This window comes from Schistocerca piceifrons, chromosome 5 (assembly GCF_021461385.2).
Source record: "Schistocerca piceifrons isolate TAMUIC-IGC-003096 chromosome 5, iqSchPice1.1, whole genome shotgun sequence".
NCBI classification, from domain to species: domain Eukaryota; kingdom Metazoa; phylum Arthropoda; class Insecta; order Orthoptera; family Acrididae; genus Schistocerca; species Schistocerca piceifrons.
Window position 1 is genome coordinate 48,363,010 of NC_060142.1, and position 18,377 is coordinate 48,381,386.

General features: G+C 42.0%; 1 pseudogene; it reads left to right on the forward strand.

Annotated features, from left to right (window-relative positions):
- Positions 1 to 518: 518 nt before the first annotated feature.
- LOC124799846 lies at positions 519 to 636 on the forward strand (annotated as a pseudogene).
- Positions 637 to 18,377: the final 17,741 nt, after the last annotated feature.

The following is an 18,377-nucleotide window of genomic DNA, read 5'->3' on the forward strand; positions in this document are numbered from 1 at the left end:
TCCAGCCCAGTTCCGGCCATGCTGATTTAGGTTTTGCCCGTGAGCACCAAAGTCTCATTAGCGTTATTTAGCACACAATAAAGAAATATGAGGAATGTAATACACTGCTGCTCGTTTCGGGAGTCATCTCTCATCTTCTGGCTGTCTGCATACACTCGCACTTAAAAAGTACGAAGTAGTCATTAAATAAAAACAAAATATAGAAAATACAACATAGAATGGGGAGCCTGATACCCGAAACGCGTACCTATGTATTATAAGAAGCCGTCAAATGAAAACCAGTCAGATGGAAAAAATAACTAAACAGCTAATTATTTCAAAGGTAATCGCCGTAAGTGATAACATACACTGAAACGCCAAAGAAACTGGTATAGGCATGCGTATTCCAGGCAGAATACGGCGCCGCGGTCGGTAACGCCTATTTAAGATGACAAGTGTCTGGCGCATTTGTCAGATCGGTTACTACTGCTACAATGGCAGGTTATCAAGATTTAAATGAGTTTGAATGTGGTGTTATGGGCAACGGCCTTGCCGCAGTGGATACACCGGTTCCCGTGAGATCACCGAAGTTAAGCGCTGTCGGGCGTGGTCGGCCATTGGATGGGTGACCATCCGGGCCGCCATGCGCTGTTGCCATTTTTCGGGGTGCACTCAGCCTCGTGATGCCAATTGTGGAGTTACTCACCGAATAGTAGCGGCTTCGGTCAAGAATACCATCATAACGACCGGGAGAGCGGTGTGTTGACCCCACGCCCCTCCTATCCGCATCCTCCACCGAGGATGACACAGTGGTCGGATGGTCCCGGTAGGCTACTCGTGGCCTGAAGACGGAGTGCTTTTTTTGAACGTGGTGTTATAGGCGGCGCACAAGCCACAGGACACAGCATCTCCGCGGTAGCGATGAAGTGCGGATTTTCCCATACGACCATTTCACAAGTGTACAGTGAATATCAGGAATTCTGTAGAACATCAAATCTCTGACATCGCTGCGGCCGGGGAAAGACCCTGCAAGAAGCGGGACCAACGACAACTGAAGAGAATCATTCAACATGACAAAAGCGCAACCCTTCCGCAAATTGCTGCAGATTTCAGTGCAGTTGAACTGTTGAATGAAACATCATCGATAATGGCTTTCGGAACCAAAGGTCCACTCGTGTACCCTTGATGACTGCACGACACAAAGCTTTGTGCCTCGCCTGGATCCGTCAACACTGACAGTGGACTATTGATGGCTGGAAACACGTCGCCTGGTCGGACGAGTCTCGTTTCAAATTGTATCGAGCCGATGGACGTGTTCGGGTACGGGGACAACCTCATGAATCCATGGAGCCTACATGTCAACAGGTGGCTGTTCAAGCTGGTGGAGGCTCTGTAATGGTGTGGGGCGTATGCGGTTGGATTGATATTGGACCCCTGATACGTCTAGATACGACTCTGACAGATGACACGTAAGTAAGCATCCTGTCTGATCATCTGCATCCATTCATGTCCATTGTGCATTCCGACGGGCATGGGCTATTCCAGCAGGACAATGCGACACACCGCACTTCCAGTATTGCTACAGAGTGGCTCCAGGAACACTCTTCTGAGTTTAAACACTTACGCTGGCCACCAAACTCTTCAGAGATGAATATTATTGAGCATATCTGGGACGCCTTGCGACGCGCTGTTCAGAAGAGATCTCCACCCCCCCCCCCCCCCGTAATCTTAAAGATTTATGGTGTCAATCGCTTCCAGCACTACTTCAGACATTAGTCAAGTCCATGCCACGTTGTGTTTCGGCACTTCTGCGTGTTCACGGGAATCCTACACGATATTAGGCAGGTGTATTAGTTTCTTTGGCTCTTCAGTGTATTTGACCCATTGTGAAAGAAGCAAATCGAGGCCACTAATGTCTTCCTTCGGCACTCCATAGATATGGAAATGGCGTTGGGAGAGATCGGGACTATATGAAAGGTGTGTAAAGGCTTCCCAGCGAAACTTCTGCAACGTAGTCAGTTGGCAACTTGTAAGCGGGCATTATCCTGCAGCAGAATGATGTCGTCCTTCAACATTACTCGACGTTTGGACTTGATGGCGCGCCTCATTTTTGCAAGTGTCTACGTACCGCAGCGCGTCAATTGTAATCCCGATGATGATTACCATCACAACGACTGCTCCACTCCTTAAGACGGATCATTTTAATAAAACTTCCGACTCCAAAAGAATCGAACTTCCTTGTACAAAACAGCTTGAAACGCCTGATTAGTTTGCAAATGGTATATGAAGCTAAGCATACAAGCAAAAAGTTTGAATAGGTTTGAAATTAAGCTTATAGTTTGTTGTAAGTCGCTAAGTGCTCCCTTTATTAAGCAGTGGATGAGTGTTGTCTGTGTAATTCGCGCTCCGTTTTGAGACCGGGTTCTCGTTCAAATGAGCAAAAAATAGACAAAGATTGCAAATTTTTTTGAGACAACGAAAAGACACACAAAAGATCTGTTAGAGTGTTATGATTCATCATACTATGAACTTTATTTTGGTTTGATCAGGGGCCTGCGTGTTTGAAGTACGCAGACCGCGTGCAGTGCAGCCCCTCAGGAGCTACCTGAAATCAAACATGTATAACGTCAGTCGGTACTACATTAAATTTACGGGAGCTTATACCTAACCACAATAAAATAACCTTAAAGTAAACGATATGGTATGAACTTGAACTTTTGGGAGTTCGTTTCACTCTTTATAGCTTTACAAAAAATAGTTAATATTATCAAATTTCATATATTATAAGCTCCCAAGAAAAGTGTTTACTTTTAGGGGTCAAAGGTAGAAGTTAATAGGTTGAACCGTTTTTATTACGTGCTGCACACAGTTTTGAAAAACCGATTCTCGAGAAAAACCTGTTTAAAGTTTGCAGAAAACTTTTATATGTATTAGTAGTTGTAACCTCCCCACCGTAATTTAAAAGGAAAAAAGACAATACTTAATACAAATGGGAGCCGAGTGTAACCTCCCCACAAAATTTTTTAAAGAAATGTATGGACAATATTATTTAAGAATGCTAATGGACATTGCGCTAAGTGTAACCTCGCCACAATGAAATCTACTGACAATGACAATTAAACAAAAATTAGCAATCTAACTCAAATATAAATTCCTCATAAAAATTTTAAAGTGAATTCAGTGATAAGAAAATACAATTAAATCGAAATATCGGTCTTTGTTTTGCTCTTGTGCTATGTCCTGTAATGACGATGAAATAAAGTTTTCAAATGCAACTTGCTGAATGTACATGACACTGAAATTTGCTTTGCAGAAGTTGGTTGCTACGTCTTGCTGATTGTTGCCGAGAGAACGCGATAGTGCGTCTGCTATAACATTTTGTGTGCCAGGAATGTGAACTATTGTAAAATTAAATTCTTGTAAATATAGTTTCCATCTACTTAACCTGTCGTGAGTGAATTTAGCCGAAAGTAAAAATTGTATAGCTCTATGGTCTGTGTAAACAGTGGTATGTCTGCCATAAAGAAAGTGCCTAAATCTCGTAAAAGCCCATACAACACATAATGTTTCAAGTTCTGTAACGGAGTAATTTCGCTCAGCAGGTGACAAAATGCGGCTTGCAAATGCGATGTTTTTAATTACTATTGAACCATCTTCTTCAGTTTCCTGGAAAATGTGTACGCCTAAAGCGGTGTTGGAACTGTCAGTGGCAATGGAAAAATTTCTGGTAAGATCTGGGTGCGATAAAAGTGGAGCATTCAACAAAGCATGTTTCAAATAACATTCTCGTGAACAAAATTCTGCGTGTCAAAAGTAATGTTTGCGTTACTGTAATATGCAATCTGTACTGTGTCTGGTCAAATTCTGTCGTACGTGCTATTATTTACGGGAGAATGTTGTGGCATATCCACTATATGAACTGTTCTGTTATTTCTTACTGACGTGTTACGCTATGGACGACACCTATTGTCTGTTTCATTCATGATTATTCGTTGTTGCTGATGTTGTTGCTGCTCATAAGATCGACTGTTATTAAATGTACGCTGAAAATTGTGATCATCATTTTTTTTTACGTCTGTCCTGATAGTAATTTCTATACGGCGCATTGCGATGCGAGTTGAAATAGTGTGTTGTCTGTACGAAGTTATTTCTTTGCTGCCATGCGTTACTATTTGTTGGGGCTGGGACTATACGTGCACGCGGCGAAACATTAAAGTTTGGTTGACCTTGTAGACTGCATTGTTGGTTAGGTATGCTAAGCGGCTTACTTTCATGCTGTTGTGGTGAAAAGGTCTATTGTTACCAAAAAAATGCGTTTGCTGTTAATTTTACACATACTGATGATTACGATTTTATCTGTAATTAAAATTACGCTGGTTCTGGAGTGCCTAAAGAATGTTGTCACTTTCGGTATAAATTTGTCACATCGGATTTTCTTTGTCATTTTTCTTAATTCTAGATAGAGCAATAGTTAAAGAGCAGTTTTGATAGATATAAAGGATAGTAGAAGAGAAGGCAGCAGTGCAGAAAACTAAAGATGAAACAGCACTACTACAGCTCGGGGCCCTATGCTCGCTACGGCACATATTCATTAAAGCGTAATGAATCCCCTGAGGTCAATTACGCACTGCAAATAAATTTTAACTTTTGCGTTGCAGGCAATGGCGGTAAAATTCCAAAAGCAGGTTGTTGTATCCATATTAATTCCAATTTCTGCATTATAGGCAATGCTGTTGTAAATACAAAAATAAATTGTCGCATCTGGTTCAAAGCTAGCTTCTGCATTACAGGTAATAGCGGTGAATATACAAAGATGAATTGTCGTATACAGTGCAAAGCGTGTACCTGTACGCTGTCATTATTAAATTCTTTACATTTTCTTACAAATACAAATTGCTTATTATCAACGCTCTCGTCACTGAATTTGAGAACACGTTCGGGTTTGTGTGTGAATCTGTTCGTCTGTGTCATTTCGGATTTCAAGTTGCATAGCCTTTCAGATTTTAAGTCGCGTGGCTTTTCGGATTTTACGTCTCGTAGTCTCTGTAAATTGCTCACATTATACACGCTGCGTAAGTCTGACAAATGTTCGCAAAGTAGTGGATTCTGTGACGTATTGGTGACTGAATTAGTTTTCAACTCTGTTACTGTAACACTTTCGTCAATTTGGTTGATTTGTCGTGCAAACTTCTCGTCAACATCCGTATTTGGAGTGTGTGAAACTTCCAGTGGCTCTAAATTAACTTCGTCGCGAATCTGTACTGCGTTTTTAGAGCATTGTCCAGTGATTGTATTAATTTCGTGTATCTGTGTTTCGTTTGCTGAACATTGTTCGGTGACTGCAATAATCTCGTCTTTATGTGATTCTGTTGTGCCTACACGTGTACTACTTAATTCTTGTGCAACAGTGCCAACTTCTTCATTACTGTTATTAGCACAAGTCTTAGTATCCACATGTAATTGTACTTTATTGTCCTGACATTGCACGGTAACAGCTGTAATCTGTTCACTAACTTGTTTCTTCTGTTCATTAACGTTGTCGTGTTTTTCCCTCGGCTGTTTAATACCTTCAGAAAATTGTTTTTTCCATTCTATAAATTCTTTGTGCTGCTCATCATATTTTTCACAAATTTGGTTAAGTCGTTGCAACAATAGTGCCATAATTTGATCTGAGCCAAAATTAGCATTTCTATTCTCAGTGCTGTTTAATGGTGTACCTGCAGTTGTCGCGCTTTGTGTGACCATTTGGTCATTCTGCAACTTACAAAAAGAATTATCAGTCGGATGTACATTGTCAGACACTATTTCGGAATTAAATAAATCCGTCCTACTTTGTGTATCCTGATCATTTTCATTAGACAAACTTGTCTGTACGTTACTTGAATTTTCCAAATCGGGTGTGTTAAGCTCGGCAGCGCTCATTACAATAGAGCGTTCTGCGTCATCAATTGTCGTCAAATTAACAGACGAGACAATTGAGTTCGTTTGTTCATTATCAAGGTAAAAGTCATCACTAGTGGTTAGGATGCACTGATTGTTAGTGAACGCAGGATTGTCATCATTACACTGCGTGTCACAATTACTATCGGTCACGCTGTTTAAGTCGGTAATTTCATTCAAAATACCTCGCGATACACTATTCATAGTCTTTCGCGGCATTTTACAATAGTCACAAATATTCACAAAACAAATAAGCACAAATGCAAAAAGGCAACAAACAAATACAACAGAGCAACGAATTGCCGTTGACCTGTAGAGAGAAAGTCACAAGATTAGTAAAAGCGTAGCGCCAAATCCTAATTATATCTAAGCAAATAAGAGCAGATATCTGACTGTTGTTCAAAAGATTCCCAACGAAATACGATCCTGGCAGGGTCGCCAAGTGTAACCTCCCCACCGTAATTTAAAAGGAAAAAAGACAATACTTAATACAAATGGGAGCCGAGTGTGCATTTGTTGGAGATTAATTACAATAAATAAACTTTACATTATCTGTTGATTACCTTAATTTAATAATATACCTCATTTAGCCTCTTGACCAGTGTTGCCGACCGCCTACATCACACAACCGCACTGGGCTGCTACTACTGACCGACCGCTCTGCATGACGACTACTAGCGTACTGCACTGCACGACTACTACTAGCGAACTGCTCGCAACACTCGCGCGGTCAAGCGCAGACTAACTACGATAAAAGGCTCTCTGGTCAGAGACTCTGCAATGCCTCGCCATCGCTGCTGCGTTACATACGTGTTTCATAGTTCAATTTTCATAAACTACATGTCATTATACATTTTAGATGTCGCTGAATACGAGTCTAAAGTTAGATTTTCAAAATTCAAAACGACTAATCCAATATGGCGGACCAAACATATTTTCACCAGTTTTGACCAAAATTTAATTAAAAAAAGTGTTTTCATTACTTACGTTTAGTCTGCAATTCCTCTAATTCGAATTATTGCTGGAGAGCAGTTCCCTCGTTCTTCTGGGCGAGAAAAACCGATCTGGCTGAGCTGGATATGCCGCGTTCGGCAGCCTGCACACGTTGTTTGTTAGGTTTTTCGGCGGATATGTTTGCGTGCACACTGCAATACGTATAAATCATTTTATGAACGTGCGCCACAGCGGGACGTTTTCCACCTGAGCGGGGCGTGTCAGGTTGAGAGCGTTCCACGGCCGTGACACTGCTTCGAACAATGGGCTGTAGATATTTTTGTAACGCACGGATTAAAAAACCTTTTCGCCTCAACATTCTAGACACAAACACCTTCCAAAAATGCAGTTACAAAAGAGATGAACTTTCGACTATTTTGAATAAGAACCTGGCCTTAAGTAATAGCTATTTTTAACGAATCTAAATGTTTATGATGTCGAATCTCCTGAACTGTCTCTCTTATAATTATACAACTTTGAAGGTACATTCACTGATAAATGTGGATAATGTATGCAAATTGTGTTGCAAACATAGAGGATAGTAGAGAAGTAATCGATTCAAACGTCATGCCTGATGCTGATGTTTTACTGCTAAGATATAGTAAGCGATAAACTTTTTTCCTTTCCTCTTTTTGTGAGGGGTGTGAAGGAGAAAAAGTTTCGTAAAGGTTTGAAATTGTGTGTAAAGTTTATTGGAAGTCGCTAAGCGCTTTCATTCTCAGTTACTGGATTAATATAGACTGAGTAATTTTTTGAGACGCGAGTTAGGCTGCTTCAACACATACGAGTATGCACTGCATCTAACTTCAGTATCTGTCTTACTTCTTCAAAACTTGAACACAGAATTATATCTCTTAATGAGTAGATTATGGCACCATTTTTACATTAAGGTGTGTGAAAATAGAGTGTTTTTCATAACATGCGGACATTATATCCAGTAATTTTTATCTGTAAACGCGGCCAATGCAAGATCAGCGAAATCTAACGAAGAATATCTATGATTGAATCTTAGTCGTCCTATAGTGGATACAGACATTCTGCCGTAAGAGCTCTTCGTGTATCTCAAGGTTTGCTTGTGCGCTGAACCGCCGATCCTGTCGCAGCAACTCAGTAACTATGTCTGCAGCAGGGGAAAGAAAGGCAATCTGCAAACCAACAGGCTTCACAACCGCCTAACCGTGTACCCAATATCGACGGTCCACCGCAGATCAAACTATATGTTCTTTTCCCAGTTACTTGAAAAATCCATAAAGAAAAACATTAAGCTGTAGCAGATTCAACCTAGAAGTTAAGGATAGACGCAGCAAAATTCACCAGTCCCTGTTGTAGAAAAAATTTATCGTAAAACATTTTTTTGACAGTTCAACAAAGCCACAGAGTTTCTATATGTTGGTTGTGCGGTCTGACACTCCTTGATATCTTTGCCAGAATAAATTGACATTATGCTAATTTTTCCTTAAATAATTAATTAATGTCACTAAAGAATCAATCTTGTTCCCATTTAACGAAATATTCCACTTTAAAACCGATCTTCTTGACCACAATCGCCGATAAAGTTTGAAAACAGAATTTTAATACATTTTACAGTATCGATTATTTTCAAAATGTCAATACGTGTCGACTTCTCATAAATAAAACTTTGAACTAGTTAATTATTGAAGATCGTCCACACTCCTGATAAAATTCTGCCAGAATCTCTTCAAGAAGTCTGAATTTTAATAAAATTTGCAAATTTCACCCGTAAGTAATATTTACGATGTATGTCGTAACAACAGAGTCAACTGACTGTTTTAACTTCCAACTCGAAGTTTATTTAACAGTTGATAACCAATTGACATCTAATTACAAACTTTATCATTCCACATTCAACAATGAACTCCTTTTTTATAAAAAAAAACATAAAACATTTTAATAATGGTCAGCATGATGTTTCAACGGTTCTTCCAGCCGCCGGCCGTCGACCACGATGTAATAGTGGTTAGCTCTCGTCGTCCGCCGCGTCTGGAGTCCCCACTGGATCATCCTGCTGCCACGCTCGACGTGAAAGAAAAGAAACAAAATCTTTTTAAATAACAACTCTCCACTTAACATACTACAAATAAATAAATATATATATTAACATTTCTTACCTGGCGTCGCTCAAGCGGTAAAGAAAAGCGATGTTTCCTGATTAGACTATTAAAACACCACACATGGTATTACTGGTGATATAATGGCATAATATCGGCCTCTTGATTTCAGGGATTGTGGCCATTGTTTACTCCAATAATTAATTGTTAGTCTTTTATACAATGAAGAGCAAAAGAAACTTGTATAGGCATGCGTATTCAAATATAAATAGAGATACGTAAACAGGCGGAATACGGCGCTGCGGTCGGCAACGCCTGGATAAGACAAATGTCTAGCGCAGTTGCTAGATCGGTTACTGCTGCTACAGCGGCAGATTATCAAGATTTAAGTGAGTTTGAACGTGGCGCACGAGCGATGGGACCAGCATCTCCGAGGTAGCAATGAAGCGTGGATTTTCACGTACGACCATTTCACGAGTGTACCGTGAAAATTAGGAATCGGTAAAATATCAAATCTCCGACATCGCTAAGCCGGAAAAAGATCCTGCAAGAACGAGACAAACGATGATTGAAGACAATCGTTCATTGTGATAGAAGTGCATCCTTTCCTCAAATTCCTGCATATTTCAATGCTAGGCCATCAACAAGTGTCAGCGTGCGAACCATTCAATGAAACATCATCGATATGGGCTTTCGGATCCGAAGACCCACTCGTGTACCCTTGATGATTGCACGACACAAAGCTTTACGCCTCGCCTGGGCCCGTCAACACCGACATTGGACTGTTGATGACTGGGAACATGTAGCCTGGTCGGACGAGTCGCGTTTCACATTGTATCTAGCGGATGGTCGTGTACGGGTATGGAGACAACCTTGTGAATCCATGGACCCTGCATGTCAGCAGGGCACTGTTCAAGCTGGTGGAGGCTGTGTAGTGATAGGGGACCCCTGATACGTCTAGATACGACTCTGGTAGGGGACTCGTACCTAAGCATCCTGTCTGATCACCTGCATCTATTCATGTCGATTGAGCATTATGCATTCCGACGGACTTGGCAATTCCAGCAAGACAATGCGACACCCAACAAGTCCAGAATTGCTACAGAGACGCTCCAGGAAAACTCTTCTGAGTTTACACACTTCCGCTGGTCACCAACCTCCCCAGACATGAAAATTATTGAGCATGTCCGGGATGCCTTGCAACATGCTGTTCAGAAGAGATCTCCACCCCCTTGTAGTCTTACGGATCTGTGGACAGTCCTGCAGGATTCATAGTGTCAGTTCCCTCCAGCACTACTTCAGACATTAGTCGAGACCATGCCACATCGTGTTGCGGCACTTCTGCGTGCTGGCGGGGGGCGCTACACGATATTAGGTAGCTGTACCAGTTTCTTTGGCTCTTCAGTGTATTTTTCTTAGAAATTCGTTTGCCGTTACTTTAAGTTCTTCCTTCGCCATCACATATTGGCCCTTTCGCCAAAATATCAGCAATTTCGTTTCCTTTTATACCATAGCAACTTTGATCCAATTCATTTTGACATGCAGTTTGCTTTGGATTTCTCTCAACTCGTCTACTGTTCTGTGTGCCATGGAGTCAATCATTTTTCCCTTCGTTGCTCTTTAGCAAGGAAGGAAATGAAGCAGAATCTGATGGAATAACGCTAATTGGTTCAAATGGCTCTGAGCACTATGGGACTTTTAACATCTGAGGTCATCAGTCCCGTAGAACTTAGAACTACTTAAACCTAACTAACCCTAGGACATCACATACATCCATGCCCGAGGCACGATTCGAATCTGCGACCGTAGCGGTCCCGCGGTTCCAGACTGTAGCGCATAGAACCGCACGGTCACACCGGCCGGCCTAACGCTAATTCTTCCGGTAGGATACTGACATGCAGTTGTTGATCGACTCAGTGCAGCAGATGACAGCTTCAATTGTGAACTGAATTCCCCGAATTATAATATGGAAAAAGTTGTGCGTTTACCAGACAACTGACTGTAAATGTCGACTTCAGTATTAGGTACACGACGAAATCTCGACGATACGTTTTTATGTTACAATTGCTTCACGCAGATAGAATATCCTATGTTTCTTGTAGATTTCTCTGCCACCCTTTCTAGCTCGTAACTTTCACTTTACGACTGATCCTTTGTGAAGGGTTTCATGGTTTTACTAGATATTATTGTTGCTGCAAATTGTGCTAAATGCAATTTGGAGCTACATTGCTTGTTTTTACGAATGACATACACTGGGAATTTCACGTTTTGTTGTTGGGCTGCTTGCTGCGGCGGGGAGGGTGGGTTGTGCAGTTGCAGGCTAAATGCGTCAGCCGGTGAGGCGATGAGCGAGCTCCGACGGCTCAGCACTGACGTACCAGAATAATAGGCGACTGTATTCGCATAGCGTGTGATTTGCATACCGTGGGAAGGAGACTACAATGGGCTAAAAGACACTTTTCACGAAGTCGTATTCCAATACAGGATAGAGGGAAGACAAGAGGTTACAGGTCAGTCACTTCCAGTGACGGCAGGTGGATTATTTGCAGTAGCACCAAGCACTGTCTCAAGGCATCTACGAGATAGGCGGATTTTAAGACTCGATAGGGTGTTCGCAGCAGGAGACTTAAAGGTACACACGGGTGTGATTAACACTATTTATTTGCAATCAAACTAACTACTACACTGAAGGCGAATTCTCAACAATAGAAAAAGCAAAGGGCGCAACTGATTGCACAACAGAAGTCAGCGTTTCAATGCGTGGGGTGCGCAGTAAAAGAAGCTGCGATCACTAGGAGCATTGTAAATGGTTCAAATGGCTCTGAGCACTATGGGACTCAACTGCTGAGGTCATTAGTCCCCTAGAACTTAGAACTAGTTAAACCTAACTAACCTAAGGACATCACAAACATCCATGCCCGAGGCAGGATTCGAACCTGCGACCTTAGCGGTCTTGCGGTTCAGGACTGCAGCGCCTTTAACCGCACGGCCACTTCGGCCGGCGGAGCATTGTAAGTACAAACTTTTAGAGAAACACTCCAAGTGAAAAAATCGACTTGTCGGAGCTTACAAAGGCTGGCAACGAGAGACACAGAGTTGGCGTCCAGGCCATCTGACTGAGAGCTCTGAATACAAAAACATGGGGTTTTATCGGATTATGGTGGTGCACTATTTCTCCCTTCCTACAGTCGGCTCACCAATCCACCGACACTTTACAGGCTTCAGTCAATCTGTGGAGTGGTTCTGCACCTCCAGGCGCCTCTGGCCAACCACAGAGTCCTCCCCTTCTCCTACTCGGTAGGTACGGATGTGTCTGGACTTTACATTAACACACTCCAACTCTGATAGCAACAGCGTTCAGTTGAAAGCTAAACGTCACTGCACTTCCCCTCATGGGCAGCAACGACAATGTTTTACTTCACGTGTCCCTGCCCAGAGGCCTTTCATGAATAGGGACCGCTGAAGTAGCACACTGCTAGTTTAAACCCACCGACGTCGCTGTTCTCAGCGGCAAGTATCTAGCTTGCTGCATCTGCTAAGACGTGGCTTTTTGCGATAGTCTTCTACCGTGACGCCTTACAACAGCGTCTAGGCGGTGGACGGGGTTCCCAGTTAATTCTCTGAAGTGGAACTCCTCCCGTGGCACAGCTGCAAAGTAGGTCTGCAGTTCTCAAGGCTCTAGCTTTACTGTTGACCTCTGGTAAGCTAAACGCTATCAGTTTTGCCTACTCTCTGCATTGTCTCTCTGATTTCCCGTCTTGAAGCGTACTTGCTGGCTTCGAGCAGCCTTACACTTAACAATGTACAAGTCATTATGTCGCTAATATGTGACAATGAGCGACATTCCGGTCAAAATCAACTACTCGTTGTCGGTGCGCGTCACGTGCTTGTGTCCAAATCAGCCGCCAATCGCGTCGCGAGTGGTACGTAACATCGAACATCAACTGACTGTACCAAGTGGGAGTATGCTACAGACAGTGCACGTGCGGCGTCGTATGCTAACATCGGAAGTTAACCTATTCTTCCAGAGTCACTGCTTTTACAGTACAGGGTTTTGCGCCTTTTGTCTCCTCTTAATCTTTACTTTGTTTTATTGACACATTGCAAAGGTTGTACGAGAACCTGCAGATTTTCCTACTGGTCTTCTCCCACATGAGAAACGAAAAATCTGAAAGCAACAACGCGTTTAGGTTTCAAAATAACCTCGACAAAGAAAACTGCTATTCTATGCATAAATACGGACGTAATAAACTTTTTAACGAAAACTGGTTCAGCACTGAAAGATTCAGATCTACCGGGTGACCAAAAAGTCAGTATAAATTTGAAGACATAATAAACCACGGAATAATGTAGATAGAGAGGTAAAAATTGACACACATGCTTGGAATGACATGGGGTTTTATTAGAACCGAAAAAAACAAAGTTCACAAAATGTCCGACAGATGGCGCTGGACAGCAAAACTGCTACCGTGAGAGGTACGCCGATATGTTACAGAATCGCACCATCCCCAACCTGGCTGGTAAACACCTGATGGCACGTACGATGTTTATGCAGGATGGCGCTCCACCCTATATTGCTAGGCGAGTGAAAGATCTCTTGCGCGCATCGTTTGGTGATGATCGTGTGCTCAGCCGCCACTTTCGTCATGCTTGGCCTCCCAGGTCCCCAGACTTCAGTTCGTGCGATTATTGGCTTTGGGGTTACCTGAAGTCGCGGCTGTATCGTGATCGACCGACATCTCTAGGGATGCTGAAAGACAACATCCGACGCCAATGCCTCACCATAACTTCGGACATGCTTTACAGTGCTGTTCACAACATTATTCCCCGACTACAGCTATTGTTGAGGAATGATGGTGGACGTATTGAGCATTTTCTGTAAAGAACATCATCTTCGCTTTTTCTTACTGCTAATTATTGCTACTCTGATCAGATGAAGCGCCATCTCTCGGACATTTTTTGAACTTTTGTATTTTTTTGGTTGTAATAAAACCCCATGTCATTCCAAGCACGTGTGTCAATTTGTACCTCTCTATCAACATTCTTCCGTGATTTATTCAGTTTTCAAATTTATACTGACTTTTTGATTACCCGGTATTTAACGAGAAAAATAAGTTTGGATGTTATTTGGCACCTACAAATAAAGCAAGATAGAGTACATAAACTAAAACGGCCATATTTACTGTTTCATAAGTACTGTTTGATTTCTTTGTAAGGATGTATTTCTAGAGCAGATAAATGTAGATTTTTGAAATGCTTGGACGACACTTTTCCGTTTCTTTCGGTTCTCAGGTGTACTGAGAATTAACCGCACGACTTTGTCACAAGCATCCATCACGAATTTTTGGTCATTAATAAACTTTATTGCCACGGCTCGTTCCTACATTCTTTTACTAAATTTCGATTTTCGTGGAAGGGTGGTACTTCATAACCTCATAGAAGAGGCTCTCCAACATAACCAGTGCTGGCGCTGACGTGTAAACGAAAACGACCACTCATGGCATGCAGCGACTGAGTACAGGAGTAAAACGCCAGGAGCGCAGCAGTAAGAGTAGTCGATTGAGACATTAAGTCGCTCGTGCAGAAGGGGCTTCGATCTGTGAGACTACATGACTGTTGCATCGCACGATATCAGGATTCCACATTCAGCCGTTCCGGTCAACTGGATGGTCCGACGTCGGCTTCTCTGCTTTTTTTTTAAAAGACAACTGAGTTGCTGGTTGCTGGGTGGAGCAGCAGTGGAGTCGGGTGGGTGCCTTTGTGTCCATCGCATCAGCGCGGGAGCGAGACGAACTGACGCGGCGCAGATGAAAGTCCCCAGAAAGTGACGTCTGCGGGGAACGCGGTAAAACCCGCTAGGGACGCGCCCTGCTCTTTAAACTAATGGCATGAGCCGCTGCTGCTGCTGCTGCTGCTGACAAGAAGGAGCGCTTCTGCGCTCAGCACTCAAGTAAGCGAAGAGCTCGTAGCACTACCTTTGTGTATAGTGTACACACACACACACACACACACACGTACAGAGAGAGAGACGGAGACACACACGCACATAGAGAGAGATAAGATATGACATTTAAATTAATAACAAATATTTAAATTAAATAGCGAAATTTATCTACTTCTTTTAGTGTCTCATTATCTAGTCTAATTCCTTCAGCCATCTGATCTAATTAGACTACATTCAGTTACCTTCGTTTTACTATTGATCATGCTCAATTGCATAATATCTTGGGAAGAGTTTATATAAGATGAACAGCAAAAGTAACACACGGGCAATAGAATGTAGTCGAAATTAATCGGGTGATGCTGAGGCAACTAGATTGGGTAATTAAATAATAAAAGTAGCCTTCTAGACGCGTCTGGGCAGCAAAGCATGCAACGATAGCAGAAGCAGAGACGATATAAACTGCAGACTGGCTATAGCAAAGGAAGCATTTCTCAAAAAGACGAATCTGAAAGTATAAACAGTTCAGATGCCTTTCCTGCAGATATAGTGGGGTGTAGCATTCTACGAAAATGAAACGTGGGCGGTATACAATTCAGACAAGAAGGGAAGAGAAGCCGTTGAAATGCGGTGCTACAGAAGAATACTGAAGTGGTACTGGTTGGCCATTCTAGGCTCATTATCCCTAAATGTCGGGAATCCCTACCATATTTAATGCTAAATGGGACAAATATCAACTCCTCTTCGTCAGCGAAGAGTGTAGGTTTAATAGTAGATGAAAAACTAAACAGGACTGAGCACATAGCTGCACCTTGAAAGAAAGTCTATGCCCGACAAAAATGTAAAAGCTCTTCCCTCTTGACCTGAAAAAGAAACTTGTACAAACGTTTACACTTCCTGTTGTTAATTACTGTGATGTTATCCTGCAAGGTCTTTTTCAGGAAGCTCACAGATGTTCACAGGAACATCTGCGTTCGATATGTCTGTGACGTTGGATTCTTTTATCATGTTTCATCATCTTATGCACAGTTATCCTGGATATGTGCTTAGAAGCATAGAGATTTGCATTCACTCTGTCACCACTACAGCCTTATCAACGTACACTGTCCCTCGCATCTCTCCTCGGCCTTAAGACTCTTGCCTGAACAACGAAGCAGAAACAGTCGTTTCCATCAGAACAAAATCATTTATGTCTCTCTCTCTATAGCTCAGTCGTTTTCTGGAAGTACTTTACAGTTGCTTGAAACCGCCTCTGGAATGACGACCATCTTGTATCAAAGAGCCGAATGACACCTCCCACTTCAAAAGACAGTTAATGACGTATCTACTGAAGCAACAATAACGTCTACCCGAGCACCTGTACGCACACGTCATCCCACTGCGTCAAGCCAGATCTTCTTTATTTCCCAATGCTCTTAGCTACTGCACTCTACTTAAATTTCTCCCCGTCAGGATTCTCGACCTGAGAAAATATCACTTTTGTACACCTGTAAATACCTTTTGTATCTGCCACTATCACTGTTATTATTATTATTATTATTATTATTATTATTAACGAATTCTCGGAGTAAATGGAAGACGTTAAGCAAATAACTCAACCAACTTTTCTTTGGGTTCTTCTTGTAGTTCCAATAGGCTTTCAATCTTTCCGAGAAGTCTTGTTTCCGTTCTTCCGACCACTTTGGTCTTTACTGTTTTTGTTTCGGTACGTCTGATGTAACTTCCCATTTCTCTACTTTGTGTCTGAAGGTGTCTCTTAATAAAATGTTTGTTCTTATGTTTGCGTTTCTGAGGTCCTTTCAAATTTCGTTCAGCCAAGGCGTTGAGTTCTTAAGTGATGTTGCATAGTCTATTATCCTTTTGTCAATCGCTTTCCCGGTAGTCTACTGAGATGACCGAAGAGTTTCATTTGCCTTTTCTTAATGTCATTTGCGATGTTTGGTTGACTGCAGCCTGTAACGGTCTTGGCTAAGCCTTGCTTCTAAAATTTTCTTGGTGATCTTTCTCTCTTCTATTCTGATTTCTTCAAGTTCGTGTTTACTGTTATTTGGAGGCGATTTTCTTGTGAGAGTTTTTCGACGCTGGCGTCATGACTTAGCATTTTGTCCGTCTACTATATTACTTGTCTGTTTGTTGCAGAATAACTCACTTCCGGTGTGTGTTATTCTTATGGAGAATTGAGTTTAGTTTTATTGAAAACTCAGATTCTTATCTCTTCGTTAAATAATTCCCCGAGACATTTAAAGTACGAGATCCTTTTGATTTCACCGCATTTGTATTCAGGCTCAGGATTTCTGTCTTTCAACATAAGATTCAGTTTTCTCGAATGAGGTATGTAGCCCTACTTTTTCTGCACATTTTTTAAGCATCTCGAGCTGTTTGACGGCAGTCTCTTCGTCCTCTGTAAGTATCGCCAGGTCTTCCGGAAACACGAGGTATTGTAAGTATCTTTACTGTAGATTCGTGACAGATAGTGTTTGTTTTATGAGTTCAGGTGTTTTGGGGTCCATCCCGTCTCTTATAAGTAGCTTTGCTGTAGATTCGTGCCACGTGGTGTTTGTTTTATGAGTTCTCGTCTTTTGGGATCTATCCCCTCTCTTCTAAAATTTGTAATAGTGAGGGCCTGTCTGTTGGGTCGTACGCCTTTTTTAAATCTACATATGTGCATACTAGAGGTTTCTGTCTGCGGGCGACCGGCCGGGGTGGCCGATCGGTTCTAGGTGCTACAGTCTGGAACCGCGCGACCGCTACGGTCGCAGGTTCGAATCCTGCCTCGGGTATGGATGTGTGTGATGTCCTTAGGTTAGTTAGGTTGAAGTAGTTCTTTTGTTCTAGGGGACTGATGACCTCAGAAGTTAAGTCCCATAGTGCTGAGAGCCATTTGAACCATTTGTCTAAGGGCTCGCCTTTTGAGTATGGTTTTGAGGTTAAATTTTTTCTGGGCATGACCTGCTTGCTTATTATAATAATAATAATTATTATTATTATTATTACTATTACTATTATTATTATTATTATTATTATTATTAATGGCAGTAACGGTAGCAGTAGCTAACTTTTTAGTTGTTAGTTATTACCACTTATTTACAATGTGTCTACATACATTCAAACAATTTTTAATGCTATTAATAATATATTGCCGCGCGGGATTAGCCGAGCGGTCTAGGGCGCTGCAGTCATAGACTGTGCGGCTGGTCCCGGCGGAGGTTCGAGTCCTGCCTCGGGAATGGGTGTGTGTGTTTGTCCTTAGGATAATTTAGGTTAAGTAGTGTGTAAGCTTAGGGACTGATGACTTTAGCAGTTAAGTCCCATAAGACTTCACACACATTTGAACATTTTTTTTAATAATATATTATTAGGAACTGTCATATTAAAACCAGTGTTACATCTTAGGTAATGATGATGTAAAAAATGCTGTAGTGAGAATCCCTGTCCTATGTAAGAGAGGGCTGAAG